Source organism: Panthera onca, chromosome B3 (assembly GCF_046562875.1).
Source record: "Panthera onca isolate mPanOnc1 chromosome B3, mPanOnc1 haplotype 2, whole genome shotgun sequence".
Taxonomy (NCBI): domain Eukaryota; kingdom Metazoa; phylum Chordata; class Mammalia; order Carnivora; family Felidae; genus Panthera; species Panthera onca.
The window spans coordinates 112,016,439-112,034,450 of NC_138344.1; the positions used below are offsets into that span (position 1 = coordinate 112,016,439).

At 33.8% G+C, this 18,012-nt stretch overlaps 1 protein-coding gene across 15 annotated transcripts in view; it reads left to right on the plus strand.

The window, feature by feature from the left end:
- The window catches only part of GPHN (gephyrin), a 621,678-nt gene that overhangs the window by 199,335 nt on the left and 404,331 nt on the right, over positions 1-18,012 (plus strand). The gene's annotated exons all lie outside the window — the stretch shown is intronic.

Genomic DNA, 18,012 nt, shown 5'->3' on the forward strand with positions numbered 1-18,012 from the left:
TTCAAAAAAACTTATAATTACTTAGTCTAGGTGTGGCTAATGAAAGAAACCTTGTGCTACCTCCAATCAGAAGGCCCATACTCAGGGCAGATCCTAGTTCCATATCAAAATATTGGTCAATAGATAATCATTTATATGTTTTAAGGTAAAATAAACCATGTAATTTATTGTTTTTATGATTCCTCACCTTAACTAATTTTATTGGTTAGTCAACTAGCACACCCATGTTGAAATAGCTTTCATAGTCAATGAAACAAATAATGAATTCTGTATTTTCTAATGACTTTTGCTTCATTGTTGTATGAAGGATCATCAGAAAAGAGTTTGACTATTAAAGAAGTGTGAGACTTTTCTTTACCAGTCCTGTCATTTTTCTTTTCTTCCCCTTAGTTTATGTCTGCTTAGTCCATACGCCTTTCTATTCACTGAATGCTAGTACTTTTTGTGGCCAGTTTGGCAATTACTTCCTATAATAATAGTAATCATTAACATATACATATAACAAGAACATCTACTTTGTTCATTTTGTTATAGACAATTTATGGCAAGTTAAAAAATATGCCCAGTATTATCTCTTAAATTTGATATCTAGTCTACATTTTATCTAACAAGATAACAAAAGCATCATGTTCAAGTAGAATACTGGAATAAAAGCCAAGAGATATGATTTGTGTGCCTCTATGCAGTGTTATCTGGGATAATCTTGGACAAGGCACTTATATTTTTTATTTTAAAATGGAGAATTAAACTAAATTACTTCAGAAATCTTTTTTTTATAAAGCTTAAATAAAATAACCCAAACAAATCCAATATACTTCTTATAGATTATGAGATTTTTCAGAAGGGATTTCTTGGTTGGGTTTCACTTTTTTGACACTATTGTGATACTAAAATCAGACATAATAGCTGTTTTCTGAATCTGCAAATATAAAAAGGACTAACACAAAGGTGATGGCTATAGTTTCATTGGTCCAGAAGGAAGGAAATTAATTTGGGAGGAGTAGAGAAGTGCTTTTTATTTCTCTTTTTTTTCATTGTTTTCATTTTTTTCTTTCTTTTTTTTTTTTAAACAGAGGTAACAAAGGGGCATTAGGGTGGCTCAGTCGGTTAGGTATCCTAATTGACTTCCACTCAGGTCATGATCTTGTGGTTCAGGAGTTTGAACCCCACCTTGGGCTCTGTGTGGATTGGAGCCTGGAACCTGCTTCAGATTCTGTGTCTCCCTCTCTCTCTGCCCCTTCCCTGCTTGTGCTCTGTCTCTCTTTCAAAAATATATAAGCATTAAAAAAAATTAACAGAGGTAACACATTGGCTTATAATAAAGTCAGTGTACACTTTTTTTGATAGGAACAAAATAAAGTTTAACATGTCTCAGTAAAATTCTAAAAGTCATTGACCTTTTTATATTTTATCTATGTGGAAAATCTGATGATTAAGTCCACAATTTAATGAATTTGAGGTATACTGAACATGTTCTAAGACTTCATCATTTTGATCCTTCTGTATTACTTCCCCATGTTACTATTACTCCTAATTGTGCAACATAGCTTTGGCTAGATTCCAGCAAGCCAGGCGAGCTGAAACAGTTGTCCTAAAAATAAAATTTTTGTGGTTGTGGCGAGTCATTTGTCTGATTTTCTAATTTGGTTGAATTTGGATCATAATTCATTATGTGTTACTTTGATATCAATGTCAGATAAATAGCAGAAGAACAGTAGATAATATTGAAAATTTTGTGGCACTCACATTTTGGTCATGAACTTCTGAAGGCTCCTAAAAGAAGCATTGTCCTATAGTAGATTTGTCTTATAACACCTATCCTTTCATTTTTTTTTTTTCATACTAGAAATGCACTCTGGTTAGAGGAGAGATTAGGGCACCTTCCGCCTTTTGCAAACATGTGGGTGTTTATGAATCACAATTTGAGAACTAGAGGTCTATAGCAGTGTTTTTGTAAGTATGCTCTTGTACTGTCTGCATCAAAATCACCTAGAAAGCTTGTTTAAAATGGGTATTTCTGGCCTTCATCTAAAGCCTTTTGAATCAGAATCTCCAGGAATGAGATTCAGGAAATCTAGATTTTAACAAGCTCTCATGTGGCTCATATGCCCACTTAATGTAGAGTATCTTGCCTTAAGTATATTTTGTATCTTGAAATATTATCTAATGATTATAGTATATGCATATACAGTTGACAGGTGTTTGAATTGTGTGGGTTTGTTTCTTTTTTGATTAAATTAAATTTAACTTAATATATTTTTTAAAGTTTATTTATTTTGAGAGAGAGAGAGAATGAATTGGGGAGAGGGGCAGAGAGGAGGAGAGAGAGAGAGAATCCTAAACAGGTTCCATGCTCAGCATGCAGCCTGATGCGGGCCTTGATCCCATGACCCTAGGACCATGACCTGAGTTGAAATCAAGAGTCAGACACTCAACCGACTGAACCACCCAGGTGTCCCTGTGCAGGTTCCCTCATATTTAGCTTTTTTTTCAGTGAATATTTGGAAATATTTTGGATATTTGTGACAATTTAGAAAAAGTTACAAACTGTGTAGCTTAGAAATATTGAAAATTTTAAAGAAAGTTGGGTGTGGGGCGCTTGGGTGGTTCAGTCAGTTAAGCATCCAACTTTAGCTCAGGTCATGATCTCATGGTCCGTGAGTTTGAGCCCTGCATCGGTATCTGTGCTGGCAGCTCAGAGCCTGGAGCCTGCTTTGGATTCTGTGTCTCCCACTCTCTCTGCCCCTTCCCCACTCACGCTCTGTCTCTCTCACTCTCAAGATGAATAAATGTTAAAAATAAAAAAAGAAAAACATGTTTCACAAGTATGTAAAATATATAGACAATAGTTTCTTTTATAATATACTACCGTAAGTATATTATTATTATACTAATCTGTTATTAACTTTTTATTAAAACTTATCAATACTTATACACACACTTACAGACTGTACATGGCAATATTTGTAGTTGAGAGAAATATAGACAAACGTAAAGTTGCAGTATTAAATAAATCATAATTGCACATAACCACTACATACTGTAGTACTGTAATAGTTTCATCACCACCTCATTGCTATGGTGGTGACCTCAAGTATTGTGAGTTTCCGCTTAAAGTACCATGTGATGCTAACCATCTAGAGAGCTTACCCAATGAAAGGCTTATCACACTAAAAAGTGGTCTCTTGTAGTTCTCACATATTTTTATTTTTTATTTTTATATGTAGAGAGAAAGAGTGTCAGCAGGGGAGGGGGGGGTGGGTAGAGAGAAAGAGAGAGAGAAGCCCCAAGCAGGCTCCATGCTCAGCGTCAAGGTAATGGGATAACAGGAGAAGCAGCTTCTTCCAACCAAAAGGCATCAGACAAGTTCCCAGGTGCCATTAAGAAAATCATTTGAGGAGAAAGCATATTTGCCTGAACAGGCTTTTATTGAAGACAAAATTGTGCTATTTTGGAAAAAAAAAAAAAATGTCACAAAGGACATTTGTTAGTAAGGTAGAGAAGTGAGCACCAGGATTTAAGGCAGGAAGAGATAGGCTAATTCTGTTCTGTGCAACTGCAGTTCAGTTTATGATCTGGACTGCCCTTATCTCTAAAGCTGCCAACCCCCAAGCCTTGAGGGAAAAGATAAACACCAGCTGCCAGTCTTTTGGTTGTTATCCAAGAAGGCCTAGATAACAAGAACTCTTATTCTGGATTAGTTCCATCAATGCTTTGTCACTGAAATCAGGAAACATCTTTCTAGTAAGGGACTGCTTTTTTAAAGTGCTTTTGATACTGGACAATGCCCCCTGGTGACCCAGAACCCCATGAATTCAGCTACAAAAGATGTTGAAGTGGTCTCTTTGCCCCCAAATATGACGTCTCTAATTTAGCCTCTGTATCAGGGGGTCATAATGACCTTTAAATGTTATTACACAGTACTGTATGTAAAGAATTGTCAACACCATGGAAGAGAACCCTGATAGAACATCACGAAAGTCTGGAAGAATTATACCATTGAAGATGCCATCATTGGTACAGAAGAAGTTGTGGAAGCCATCAAGCCTGAAACCATAAATTCCTCCTAAGAAAACTCTCCAGATGTTGTGCATAACTTCACAGGATTTACGATAGAGCTAATCAAGGAAATAATGAAAGAGAATGTGGATATGGGGGAAAAGGCAGGTTGTGAAGGGTTTCAAAATGTAGATCTTGAAGAAACCCAAGAGCTAATAGACAACACACCAGAGAAATTAACAGAAGATGACTTGATAAGTGCTTCCAAAACAGTGTCAGATCATGAGGAACAAGACGTAGAAGAAGTGCCAGAAAATAAAATGACTTTAGACAATCTAGCAGAAGGGTTCAGATTATTCAAGACTGACTTTGACTTCTTTAATGACACGGACTTTGGTATGAGCACTGAAACTAAAGCAAATGGTGGATGAAGGATCAGTACTGTATAGAAACATTTTTCGATAAATGAAAAAGCAAAAATGTTGGACAGAAATGATAATGTATTTCCATAAAGTTACACTATTCAGTGTATCTTCTTCTCCCACCTCCTCTACTTTTTCCACCTCTGCCATCCCCAAGATAGCATGGCCAACCTCTCATCTTCCTCCCTCTCCTCAGCCTACTCAATGTGAAGACAAGGATGAAGACGTTTATGATGATCCACTTTCACTTAATGAATAATAAATAATCATCATGGTGTAGAGTCAATAAACTTATCTGTTGTGTATGCAAGTGTCTTCATGTGAAAGTCTAATAACTATACAGCAAGAATTATATGAGATACTTTTGTGTCATTATAATCCTCATCATTGCCTAAGTATTCATCATGTACAACACTGTGTGCAAGTCTTATATGGAAGTAGATGGCCTATCCTTATTTAGGCATTAAGTGAGTGATTTTTAATACTGCATAAAATTATGATGTGTTCTTTTACTGTTTTATGACTTTGCTTCCAAAGAATTACATTACCGTATAATATGCCTATCTCACATAATTGGAGAAACTGTACATCAGCCTATCATAGGTAAGTGTTTTTTTAAAAAAAAGAATGTTTCCAATATCATGAATATGACTAATACGGTATGCCATAAAATTTTTATAACCATTCATTAGTGTATAGACTAGGCTGCCATAAGCAGTCATATTTGATTACACTAAGATACCACAAAGCAATCATATTGCTGCTTCTTTGTTTTCAATGCAGGAATCATTATACCTGTAAATAAATAGGAATTTCTTTTTCACATTATCTTTTCATTTTATTAAAGTTTATTTATTTATTTTGAAAGAGCGAGAGAGAGCTCATGCACAAGCAAAGGAGAGGCAGAGAGAGAGGGAAAGAGAGAATCCCAAGCAAGCTCCTTGCCGACAGCCACATTGAGGGGCTCTAACTCAGGAACCATGTGATCATAATCTGAGCTGAAATCAAGAGTTGGTGCTTAACTGATTGAGTCACCCAGGAACCCCTTATCTTTTCATTTTTGATGTTTAGTGTGAGTAATACAACATCTACAGTGCCTTTTATCCTATCATATTGCTGTAGGTACTGATATGATACATCTTGCAAACAGATGCAAACTTATGGTATTGATAAATACAGTATAGTACTGTAAATGTATTTTCTCTTACTTATGTTTGTAATAACATTTTCTTTTGTCTAGGTTACTTTATTGTAAGAATACAGTAGTATATACTACATATAACATACAAAATATGTGTTTATTGACTATGTTATCAGTAAGGCTTCTAGTCAACAGTAGGCTATAAATAGTTAAGTTTGTGGGGAGTCAGAAGTTATACATGGATATTTGTGTTGCAGGGCAGGTCAGCACCCCTAATCCTGCATTGGTCAAGGGTAAGCAATAATTTATACATAAATGTACACAGAAAAACTGGAAATGCATGCTAACAATTTTTACAGATGGGATGTTCAATCAAAAAAACTTTGGAGAACATTGATCTAGATATACACCATTCAGTATGGTAGCCGACTAGCCACATGTTGCTGTTGAGTAGTTGGAAAGTGGCTAGTCTAGACTGGGATCTAATTATAAAATACACATCAGATTTTAACAACTTATATGGATGTAAAATATCTCCTTAATAATTATTTAATTGACCACTTGTTGAGATGATATATTTTGTTATATGGAATCAAGTAAAATATATTAAAATTAATTTTACCCATTTCTCTTTACTTTTTTTTTCCAATGTGGCTTCTAGAAAGTTTAAAATTATGGGGCGCCTGGGTGGCTCAGTTGGTTAAGCGGCTGACTTTGGCTCAGGTCATGATCTTGCGGTTCGTGGGTTCGAGACCCACATCAGTCTCTGTATGACAGCTCATAGCCTGGAACCTGCTTCAGATTCTGTCTCCCCTCTCTCTCTGCCGCTCCCCCCCTCACGCTCTGTCTCCATCTCTCAAAAACTGAATAAACATTAATTTTTTTTATTAGAAAAAGAAAGTTTAAAATTATAGTGTGGTTATTAGCATAGATTTCTATTGGACTGCACTGGTCTACAGCTTACAAACATTGACTAGGGAATTAGAGGCTCTTAATTTCTTCACAGTTCTTATTTATTCCTTTTCTCATCTGAATAATGAAGATGGTAGATATTTTATTTATAATTAGTATATAGCTAAAGTCTAAACCGACAATTGTTATGTCATTGGGAGAGATTAAGAGATTAACATATATTAATGAGATTAATGGGAAGATCAGTGTCAATTTTAGGAGCCTGCTAAGAAATTCTTAGGAGCTACTGAACTTAAGTATCTCTTTTCTCTGTCTATAAGTATAACTGCAAAATCATTACCAACCAATTGGACCTTAAATTTGGAGTTTTACCAAATATTTGTGATATTGTCAAATTAAAGTCTTAGAGGATTACTTAACACTTGAATAATCTGACTGTAATAACATCCCTGAATAATTGCTTTTAAAAAAATTATAGTTCAATAGTTCTGTGGGAGTTTTAAATATAATATTTGTCTAAATTTAATATCATGTGTCACTGTTGTGTCTGATCAGTGGGGTTTACTGATATGTCACAAATTTAGATGAATTCATATATAAGTTAACTTTTTACTTGGATACAGGCACAACCTAAGTTTTTAAAAAGTGATTTTATTGGTTTTACCAATTATATGTTTTATATCTTCATGCATTTTTGGTAGGGATATACTTTTAAAAGAAAAGTACTGGGTTTGTCTTAATTTCCTGCTGAATCTCAAATTGTAAAATTTCTTACAGTAATCATGAATGAGCTTATAAAATGAGAAGTTAATTTCTGTTGTCTATTCAAGATGTAGTCCTTGGTCCAGTGTCTTTGACATCATCTAGGACTTCTTTTTTTTTTTTTTTTTAATTTTTTAAATGTTTATTTATTTTTTAGAGAGACAGAGACGGAACGTGAGTGGGTTAGGAGCAGAGAGACAGGGAGGCACAGAATCTGAAGCAGGCTCCAGGCTCCAAGCTGTCAGCACAGAGCCCAACCTGGGGCTCAAACTCACGAGCCGTGAGATCATGACCTGAGCCGAAGTCAGTCGCTCAACCGACTGAGCCACCCAGGCGCCCCAGATCATCTAGGACTTCTTAAGTAACGCAGTATTTAAGGTCCCACACTAGATCTACTCCATCAGAATTCAAATGTTTAAGTGTAAGATGTGCTGGTGTTGGTTGTCACCTGCATGTCTAGATTTCTGCTTAGACTGCCATCTAGTGACAGGTTTACAAAATTTATGCAACTAAGAAATCTATTTTTCTGTTTTTCTTCTCAAAGTAGTAAAATAATTTATATATTAAAAAACCATAAATTTAAAAGGAAGATATTACTTTTTCCACATGTAGTCCTATACCAGTTCCCTAGAGACACTTTTAACTATTTCAGATTTTAGTTGTTTTCATATTTACCATCATAACTAAAAATGACAGTCTGATTCCTTTTTCTAAGTCTTCAAATGTAAAGAATATTTATGGACTTCCTGCTCTAAAAGGTGAGGAATTGACTCACATCATCACATCTTTCCCTGTCCCCCCTTTTGATACTTATGTCGATTTAGTTCTTTGATGGGATTAGTTTTTTACTTCACCTAATATGCATCCATTTCTTTCAATGTAAAGTTTAAACACCCTCTCTTTACTTCACTTTCTATACACTGAGGAAATCAATATCCCATTTTTTTCTTTATTTTTCTTCTTTTGTTTCCCAGATTCTGTCAACTTTGCCATTACTTTCATATTGTGAAAATCTCTACCCTTTATATTACTTTTTTAAAAAAATTAAACATTTTTAAAATTTACATCCAAGTCAGTTAGCATATAGTGCAACAGTGATTTCAGGAGTAGATTCCTTAATGCTCCTTACCCATTTAACCCGTCTCCCCCCACCCCACCCCTCCAGCAACCCTCTGTTTATTCTCTATGTTTAAGAGTCCTTTATGTTTTGTCCCCCTCCTTGTTTTTATATTATTTTTGCTTCCCTTCCCTTATGTTCATCTGTTTTTTATCTTAAAGTCCTCATATGAGTGAAGTCATATAATATTTGTCTTTCTCTTGTCTCTTGTCTTTGGAGTTGCAAATGGCAAGATTTCATTCTTTTTGATTGCCGAGTGATACTCCAGTGTGTGTGTGTGTGTGTGTGTGTGTGTGTGTGTGTGTATACACCACATCTTCTTTATCCATTCATCCATTGATGGACATTAGGACTCTTTCCATACTTTGGCTATTGTTGATAGCACTGCTATAAACATTGGGGTGCATGTGCCCCTTGAAAACAGTACACCTGTATCCCTTGGATGAATACCTAGTAGTGCAATTTCTGGGTCGTAGGGTAGTTCTATTTTTAATTTTTTGAGGAACCTCCATAGTGGTTTTGATTTGTATTTCCCTGATGATGAGTGAATTGAGCATTTTTTCGTGTCAGTTGGCCATCTGGATGTCTTCTTTGGAGAAGTGTCTATTCATGTCTTTTGCCCATTTCTTCACTGGATTATTTGTTTTTTGGGTGTTGATTTTGATAAGTTCTTTATATATTTTGGATACTAACCCTTTATCTGATATGCTATTTGCAAATATCTTCTCCCATTACATCAGTTGCCTTTTAAGCTGCCTTTTAGTTTTGCTTACATTACTTTTTAGAGCCATATTAAATCATTCATTGCATACATTTTGGCTGATTGCTTTTGAAGTAACAGATACCTTATTAGGTGGTGTGGACGCTGTGGTGAACATTTAACTACGTAATATCTGCCTTCATGGGGCTTATAATCTAGTCTTCCATGCATTGTTAAGCATTGATTCTAAAAATTGTAATCTAATAAATTGTATGTAAATGTTTATAATTTTTACATATTCTTCATTGCAGAACCAGGTGATATAACAAGCTTAATAGATAAGGAATTGTAATACTACGTCCCCTAACCCTCTGCTACTCAAAGAAGAATGTCAAGATTAAATGCATTCTCTCTTCCTATACTCCATGAGTTCAAAATAATGACTCATTTGTATTTGTTTTATATTTGGATTGTGACTTTTTAATAGTTTTTTTAGAGGCTTCTAATTGCCTTCCCCCCCCCCCCCCATAGTGTATGCTGTTACCCTATCATTAAGTTTCTCATTTTCTCATGTATTACTCTGGTGCACATTTTCATCTTTATCCTCCCAGAACACTCTGATTTTGTCCAGAGACCGTTTGCTCTCTAGACCTACTACACAGCTATTGCCATTTGCTTTATTTTCATTACACTCCTGAGACAGCTGTTGATTCTTGAATTCAGTTTTAGTCTTAGTGGATTATATCTTCAAGGTAGTACTTAATAAATGAATTAATGTATGTAGGAGGTAAAGTATCTGAGTTCCGGTATCATTGAAAAAAGGTTTTATTTTCCCTATTCTTAGCTGATACTATGGTTGGTTGTAGAATTCCAGATTCGAAATCAATTGCCCTCAAAACTTTAAAGCAATTCTCCATTGTTGTCTACTGTTGCTGGATTTCTTATTTTCCTTCTCTTAACCATTTATTTTTCTAACTCTGAGAGATCTTTTCTTATCTGAAATTTTATAAAATTGCATTTAATAATATGTTTAGTTATGGCTCTTTTTTTGTTCATCCTGTTTGGCACTTGATAAGTCATTTCAATTGAAAGATTTGTCTTTCTGCTTTTGGAAATTTTCCTCTTTTGTTGAATTGTTTTCACTTGCTATGTATTTCTCTTCTTTTTCTAGAACTCCTACTCAACAGATGTAGTATTATCTTTTCTATGCATTCTGTAGTTGCTGGCTTGCCTTTACTCTGTTTTCAATGTTTCCATCTCTTTAGGAGTGTTATTGGCCTATAATTCATCTTTGTCTACTTTTCTTGCCTGGTTTTTGTTTTCATATCAAGGTTTTACTGCTTATAATTAAATGAATTTGAGATTGTTTTATTTCCTTACTTCCTTGTTATTTTTGTCATTGTACACTTGTATAACACTAAAAGCATTCATTCTGTGAAAGTTGGGCCTTATGCTTTGTTAAGATATTTAACTACTGATTCAGTTTTGAATGGTGTTAGTACTATTGAGACTCTCTCTTTCATCTTGAGTATGTTGTAAAAGGTTATTGTGGAGTACCTGGGTGGCTCAGTCAGTTAAGTGTTTGACTGTTGATCTTGGCGTTGGCCATGATCTCACAGTTTGTGAGATCAAGCCCCACATTGGGCTGTGTGCTGACAGCACAGAGCCTGCTTGGGACTCTCTCCCTCTCTCTCTACCCCTCCCCTGTTCACTCGTGCTCTCTCTCAAAATAAATAAATACAATTTAAAAAATAAAAGGTTACATTGTTACTGGAATGTGTCCACTTTGTTACTGTTCAAATTTATTATGCTAAAATTGTTCATACTAACCCCTTGTCTTTTGAAAGCTGGCTAGATTGGTAGTTCTGTTTCTTTTTTATTACAAATATTACTTATTTGTATCTTTTCAAAGTTTTTTTTTTGGTGTGTTGGGTATTTCATCAGAGTTTGTCTATTAGTCTTTGAAGGATCATAGTTTTTTACTTTAACTGATCTTTCTCTGTTCTATATTTTTTATTAAATTTTGCTTTTATATTTTATCATCTCTTCTACTTTCAATTTATTCTTTTTTATTTATTAAATTTCACATTAGTCTTCTTAATTTTCTTCCATTCTCTTTTCTATTGCACAGTTTTATAACTTTGAATTTCAGCTTACAGAATTTGATATGCAGCCTTTCCATTAGTTTTGTTTTTGTTTAGTCACAAGACTTATTAGAAGAATGTGTTTATATTTCCAAATATATGTGACTTTTGTGTTTATCATATTATTGTTGACTTGTATTTAATAATACTGTGTTTTGAGAACTTAGTTTGTATCCTTCTGATTCTTTGAAATTTGTGGAGCCTGTTTTATATACCCAGCACCTAACGTTAATGGTTGGTACCTAAAGGCATTTAACATCTGTTTAGTGAATTAACTAAATCCTTTAAGGATGAATCACATAATATGTCATCTTTTTCTTTTTGAAATCTTATTGTTGAAGGAGATTGGTTGCTAATCTTAGCTGTACATGTAGTACATTTTTTCTTTTTTTCATCATCTACTTCATATGTCATAACATATAAGGAGATATGTAGTTTAAATAATATCCAGGAAGTTGGGTTAATATGCCAGAAAATTAGAAGAGTACCTTGAGATTTCACTGGCCAGCTTTGACCCAGGGGAATAAATACAGTTTTAGTGAAAATGATATTTCTGTGTATTTCTCAGATATGCCCATTGTGTATACCATTTATTAAGCCTGCAGTTTCAATATAATACTCAGAGTGTGCTTTATATCTCACTCAAATAAAGTATTTGAGGTTGCAAATGAGCAAGTACTACAGTCACATACTTTTGCCAAAAAGCCATAGCCAAAAATGCTACTTTCTCCTTCTTTGAGGGCCAAGATAATATCCCAAGCATTTTTTAGGAAGAATACTATACACACAAATCAGTTAATCTTATATGAGTGGCCAATCTGTCCCCCATCTTGAAGAATGTTATTAATTTCTGTTCTTACATATTATTATCTCCTTTTTTCTACTTTCTTTGAATTTATTCTATTCTTTTTTATGTCTTCAGTTGCACTTAAGCTCCTTAATTTTCATCATGACTTTCATTAATTCAAACAGTGAATTAAATGGTCAAATCCAAAGTTATAAGGCAAGAAAGTCTGCCTCACCCACAATTCCTTGCCTTATAACTGGATTTGATGAGCTCACTTGCTGTTACTAATGCAATGAGACTCCATGTATTTGCTTTCTCTCTTACATATCCACCATCCACTGAGAACATACTGTGACAGTTTGTCTCAAGAGAACAAGAAACTCTAAGGACAGCCACCCCTCAGCCAAGCCCTCTCTGAATCAGATAACATGCCAGTTAGCCACATATTCGTGAATGAATCCAGTTGAGCCCAGCCTAGAAAAGGTATTATTCAGCCAGACCACAGATTTAGGGGAAACAATAATTTATGCTTGGTTTAAGCCTCTGAGTTTTAAGGTGACTATTGTATATTATATTTTATATTATATTATATTATATTATATTATATTATATTATATTATATTATATATTGTATAATATAAGCAATAGCTGATACAAATATGTCTGTTCTGCTGAAAAAATGTTTTAAGGCAAGTTCTATTCTGATTTTTTCTTGTATCATTAATTGATAATGGAAACAAAAGATACATCTCTATCTGTTGGTCCAACAGGAAAATAGACTATTACATTATTGGTGTTATTCATTAGACCATGTTAGCAGAAGCAATCATACCAAGGTAAAAAACTAAACTAGCATTATGTTTTTAAAAATGTTATCAAAATATACTTTACATAAAATTGACCCATTTTTTAAAAATCTATGTAATTCACTAGTTTTCAGTATTTTTAGAGTTTTGCAACAGTCACCACAATCTAATTTTGAACTTTCCTGTCACCCCCAAAGAAATCTTTGTGCCTATTACCAGACACTTCTCTCCTCACCTCCCCAGTCCTATTCTATGCAACCACAGATCTACTTCTTATCTGTAGAGATTTGCCTATTCTGGACTTTTTATATGAATTGAACTATACAACATGTGGAGTTTTTTGTGCGTGATTTTTTTTTTCATTTAGCATGTTTTGAGGTTAATTTATGTTGCAACATGTATCAATACTTAGGTTCTTTTTATTCCTGAATGGTATTCTATTATATGGACGTACAAGGTTTATTTCATCAGTTAATGGAAATTTGGGTTATTTCCATTTGGGGCTCTTATTAATAAGGTTGCTATTTGTATGGACGTATGTTTTCATTTCTCTTAGGTAAATACCTAGGAGTAGAGTTGTTGGGTCGTGGTACCTCTATGTTTAATAGTTTTGAGGAACTGTTTTCCAAAGTCATTGAACCATTTTACGTTCTCACCAAAAATTTATGAGGGAAAACTAGTAGCAATTTTAATTGTATTCAATATTTATTTGTGCTCTTAGAGAGTTTAATGTCATAACAGAGTGATAATAACTATTTCTGATTACTATCTTTTATATATAAACTGTTCTAGGTTTTAAAACCAAGAATAATAACATCCAGAATAATAACACCCTTTGTAACTACAGTTGTTTTTCCTTCTACTTGTAATTCAAGTATTCATGACAGTTTGGCTTCCTTTTTTCTTTTTCTCTTGATATAGAATTGTTTTCTTAGTCTAATCTGATCTATCTCTATAGTATGAGTATATATATAATGGATATGTGTATATAATGGAATGGATAAATTACAACTGTAGATTCCATTATTAAGGTGAACCTTATATCTTCCTTTTGGGAAATTGGATATATTTGGTTGGCAGTTGGTACCTGAGAACTAGGATTGGGGTCTTCAGTGTAAAATCAAAAAAGCTCTTTCTCTCAGCTCACTCCATGCCAGGTTGCAGGGGCTTTCTTGCAACCCTTCTCCACGTCCATACAGCTCCTACTCTTACATTGTAGTTACTGCTAATTCCCTTTATGTCTTTATTGCTGGGTGTAATGGCTTACCATCATTGCTAGCTGTGTGGTATTACCCTATTGCTTGGTGGTTTCCCTGAGCCTAGTTTATAACTTTATTAAACTCTCTTCCTTTACTGAGTTTGAATATGCCATCTATTTCCTGCCAGTGCCTTTAATTAATAAGAGCACAATCGAAACCTTTAAGATAATCTGATGATTGGGTAATGTTTCTTCCATAGTTTAGGAAATTGACTGGTCTGATTTATCTAACTTGTATATTATTTAACATGTAATGAGATGATAATGGAAACTCTCAATATGTTTAGTATAGTATATGGTTGATAGTTTTCATTGGAAGTTCTCATATTGTTCCATAAGGTACAGAATGTGATGCCAATAAGACTTTAATTTAAAATTGATAACTTAAAATTTTGCTAAATGTATTTCTCTGTACATTGACTAGTATGTATAACTTATGCAATAGTATAAGAAATGTGTGAGATGGGCCTTTTAAACTATGGTCTTAAATCTTTTCATGGTTTTTAAAAGTAATAAAATAATATAAATAAGATCTTATTTTCTACCACAAATCTATAAAATTGTTTAAGAACTACATGTTATTTTATACAGTAATTTTGTTTTACCGAGACTCATTTTGTGTCCATGGAGAAATTAAATTACAATAATTTATTTCCTTCATTAAAAAATTAAAATATATTTGACCTTTGAGGACTGTCATATTTAGAGAAGTTGTCATATCTCAGGTGTAGCTGTGGCAAAGTGCACTTTCCTATGAATCAATTATAAAATCTAAGTGGATGTTTTTATATCTGTTTTTCTTGTATTTTTTTGTAGAAATGTTTGAAATACATTATCAGTCAATGTAAGGAAACATTTAGCCATATTTGGACAGTATATTGACCTATAGCGCTATATGAAGAAAGCCTGCAGCCAAATAATGCATTTGTCACTGGAGGTTAAGTAAAAAAAAAATGTAACTGGTAATTTTGTAGTCTTTCAATTTTAGTAGAAATTAGAAATCTTTGTCTCTGATTTTGTCTAAAACAATGCTATTGGTTTGTGACATCAATTTCTAAGAATATGAAGTTATAGAGGTATAGAATATCAGGGAGAGTTTCATGCAAGTAGGGTACTTTTAAAATTTCAATGATATTTCCCAGTAGAGATTAAATGTAGTAATTAGCTTGATATTACTGACTATATTTGCTCAATATAAATCTATTACAATAAAACTGAATCATAAGGGTTTTAAATGAGGTTTGCTGCTAAACTAAACTTTCAACACTGATCTAGCTTTGGGCAACTTTTCAAGCCTGTCTCAGTGCTTGAAGCCTCATGAAAGTGATCAAGTGGCTCATGAATAGTAGACATTTTTCTAAGAAGCTATTCAAGGTACCCTCCTGTTATTGGCATAGTTTCCATGTATTCCTAGCTCTTTGGGTAGTAGGCTTTATAGAGCTGTTTGACTGTTATTTTCTGGTGATCTTTTTCAGATCTCTTTCTGTGTGAATTACGATTCTGCAAAATGTTACATTTGTGTATGGCTAGAATCGTTTAGTCACATTATGGAATATAAAAAATTTCTGTGACCTGTGAGCATTATCAACCAATGTAGAGATACAGAATATATCTCTACCCAAATTAACGTACTTTTCTTTCTTACATGTTAAGTGTGAGTCAAGAATATAAAGGTACTAATTTAAATACTGTGTACTGTTAGGCTCTAAAACAGGTAAAAGGAAAAGGGTAGTTAAAAAGAGAGTCTACTAGAATGTTTGGGCTGGTGAATGAGCCAAAGTAATACATGCCAGAGTTTACCTCTTCATACCAACTTATCACAATTAGAATTAATTTTTCTTTGTACAATTATCTGTTTAATGTCTCCCCTTTATTATAAATTGTATGAGCACAAAGATTGTCTAATTTTCTCCTTTATCTCCTGTCATAGCACATTGTCTGGCATATAGTAGTAGTTGCTCAAAAAAGTATATTTATGATTTTGAATGTTTAACTCACAAGTTAACTTAAAAATATTTGTAGAGTTTGTCAATTTACTCTGCATATGATATGAATGTTCATTGCATATTGACATGGAAATATCTAATAGCTACCAGTTACTTAGTTTTATTTAAAATTTACAAAATGGCTTCACACTTTTTTATTATTTGTTGTCGTAGTAACCCTGTGAGGTAGATGATGGTATTATTTCTGTTTTATAACCATGCAATACGGAGTTTAGAAAGAGTAGATTATTTGCTGCGAGGACACAAAGATTTATAACTGACAGATCCTAAACTTGAACCATTTGTTTTTATTATCTCTTAGATTCTTATGTTTACTTTTATCATATACCCAGTTCTTCATTAACTATGGGATGGTTGCAAAATTAATACATATAATTATCATTAGGATATACAAATAAGTAAATGAGTACCTTTGATTATTTCACATGTTCTGAGAATAGTAGTCATCACTGATAATGAACATGAAATTTCATAAATCTAGGTTGTGTTTATTTAAATCCGAATCACATAAAACAAGACAGAACAGCAATATTTCCAAATTGTGCAAAGCAGGAATAGAAATATATGGCAATTAATGAAGAAATAGCATATAGTGGTCTTTGAATTACCTAAAATAGTTATTTTTCATGTCTATACTTGCTTGAGTTCAACTCATTAAATTTCCTCTCATTTTTTTAAAAACCAGTATAATCAGCAGTAATACAAAGGGTGAAAGGAAATAAAAACCAAGTGGACACAAGATATGTTAGTTGAGAGTGAGTGTGTGTGACATGGGTGTGGAGAATCTAGCAAAAGCCATACTATATGAAAAAATAAAATTTAGTGGTATATTTTATTTGAACTGAAAGAATCTCTAAGAACTAGAGATATTCACTCTAAGATCATCTTTTTTGGAAGATTATGTAAACATTATCATGAATATTGAATAATAAAGTATGCAGTAGTGAGTATACCTATGTAAAAGGATCCATATGCATATGTGTGTGTATTTACATACACAATTGTTTTTATATGCCTAGAGGAGCATCATAGAGGAAACTAGTATATCAGGGTAAGGAAGAATTTTTACTATACTTTTCCTAACTTTGGAATTTTTTACCATATGAACAATTATTTATTCCCAAAAAAATAAAAAATAATGATTGCTTAAACAACAGGTTAATTTTTCTTTTTTTTTTAATATGAAATTTATTGTCAAATTGGTTTCCATACAACACCCAGTGCTCATCCCAACAGGTGCCCTCCTCAATGCCCATCACCCACTTCCCCTTCCTCCCACCCCCCATCAACCCTCAGTTTATTCTGTTTTTTTTTTTTTTTTTTATTTATTTTTGGGACAGAGAGAGACAGAGCATGAACGGGGGAGGGGCAGAGAGAGAGGGAGACACAGAATCGGAAACAGGCTCCAGGCTCCGAGCCATCAGCCCAGAGCCTGACGCGGGGCTCGAACTCACGGACCGCGAGATCGTGACCTGGCTGAAGTCGGACGCTTAACCGACTGCGCCACCCAGGCGCCCCAGTTTATTCTGTTTTTAAGGGTCTCTCTTATGGTTTGCCTCCCTTTCCCCCCCTTCCCCTCCCCCATGGTCTTCTGTTAAGTTTTTCAGGATCCACATAAGAGTGAAAACATACGGTATCTGTCTTTCTCTGTATGACTTATTTCACTTAACATAACACTCTCCAGTTCCATCCACATTGCTACAAAAGGCCATATTTCATTCTTTCTCATTGCCAAGTATTATTCCATTGTATATATAAAGCACAACTTCTTTATCCATTCATCAGTTGTTGGACATTTAGGCTCTTTCCATAATTTGGTTGAAAGTGCTGCTAAAAACATTGGGGTACAAGTGCCCCTATGCATCAGCACTCCTGTATCCCTTGATATTCCTCTATTGAATTCTTCAGTTAGTGTATTTTTTCAACTTTAGGATTTGTTTGTTTTTGTGTTAGTTTTT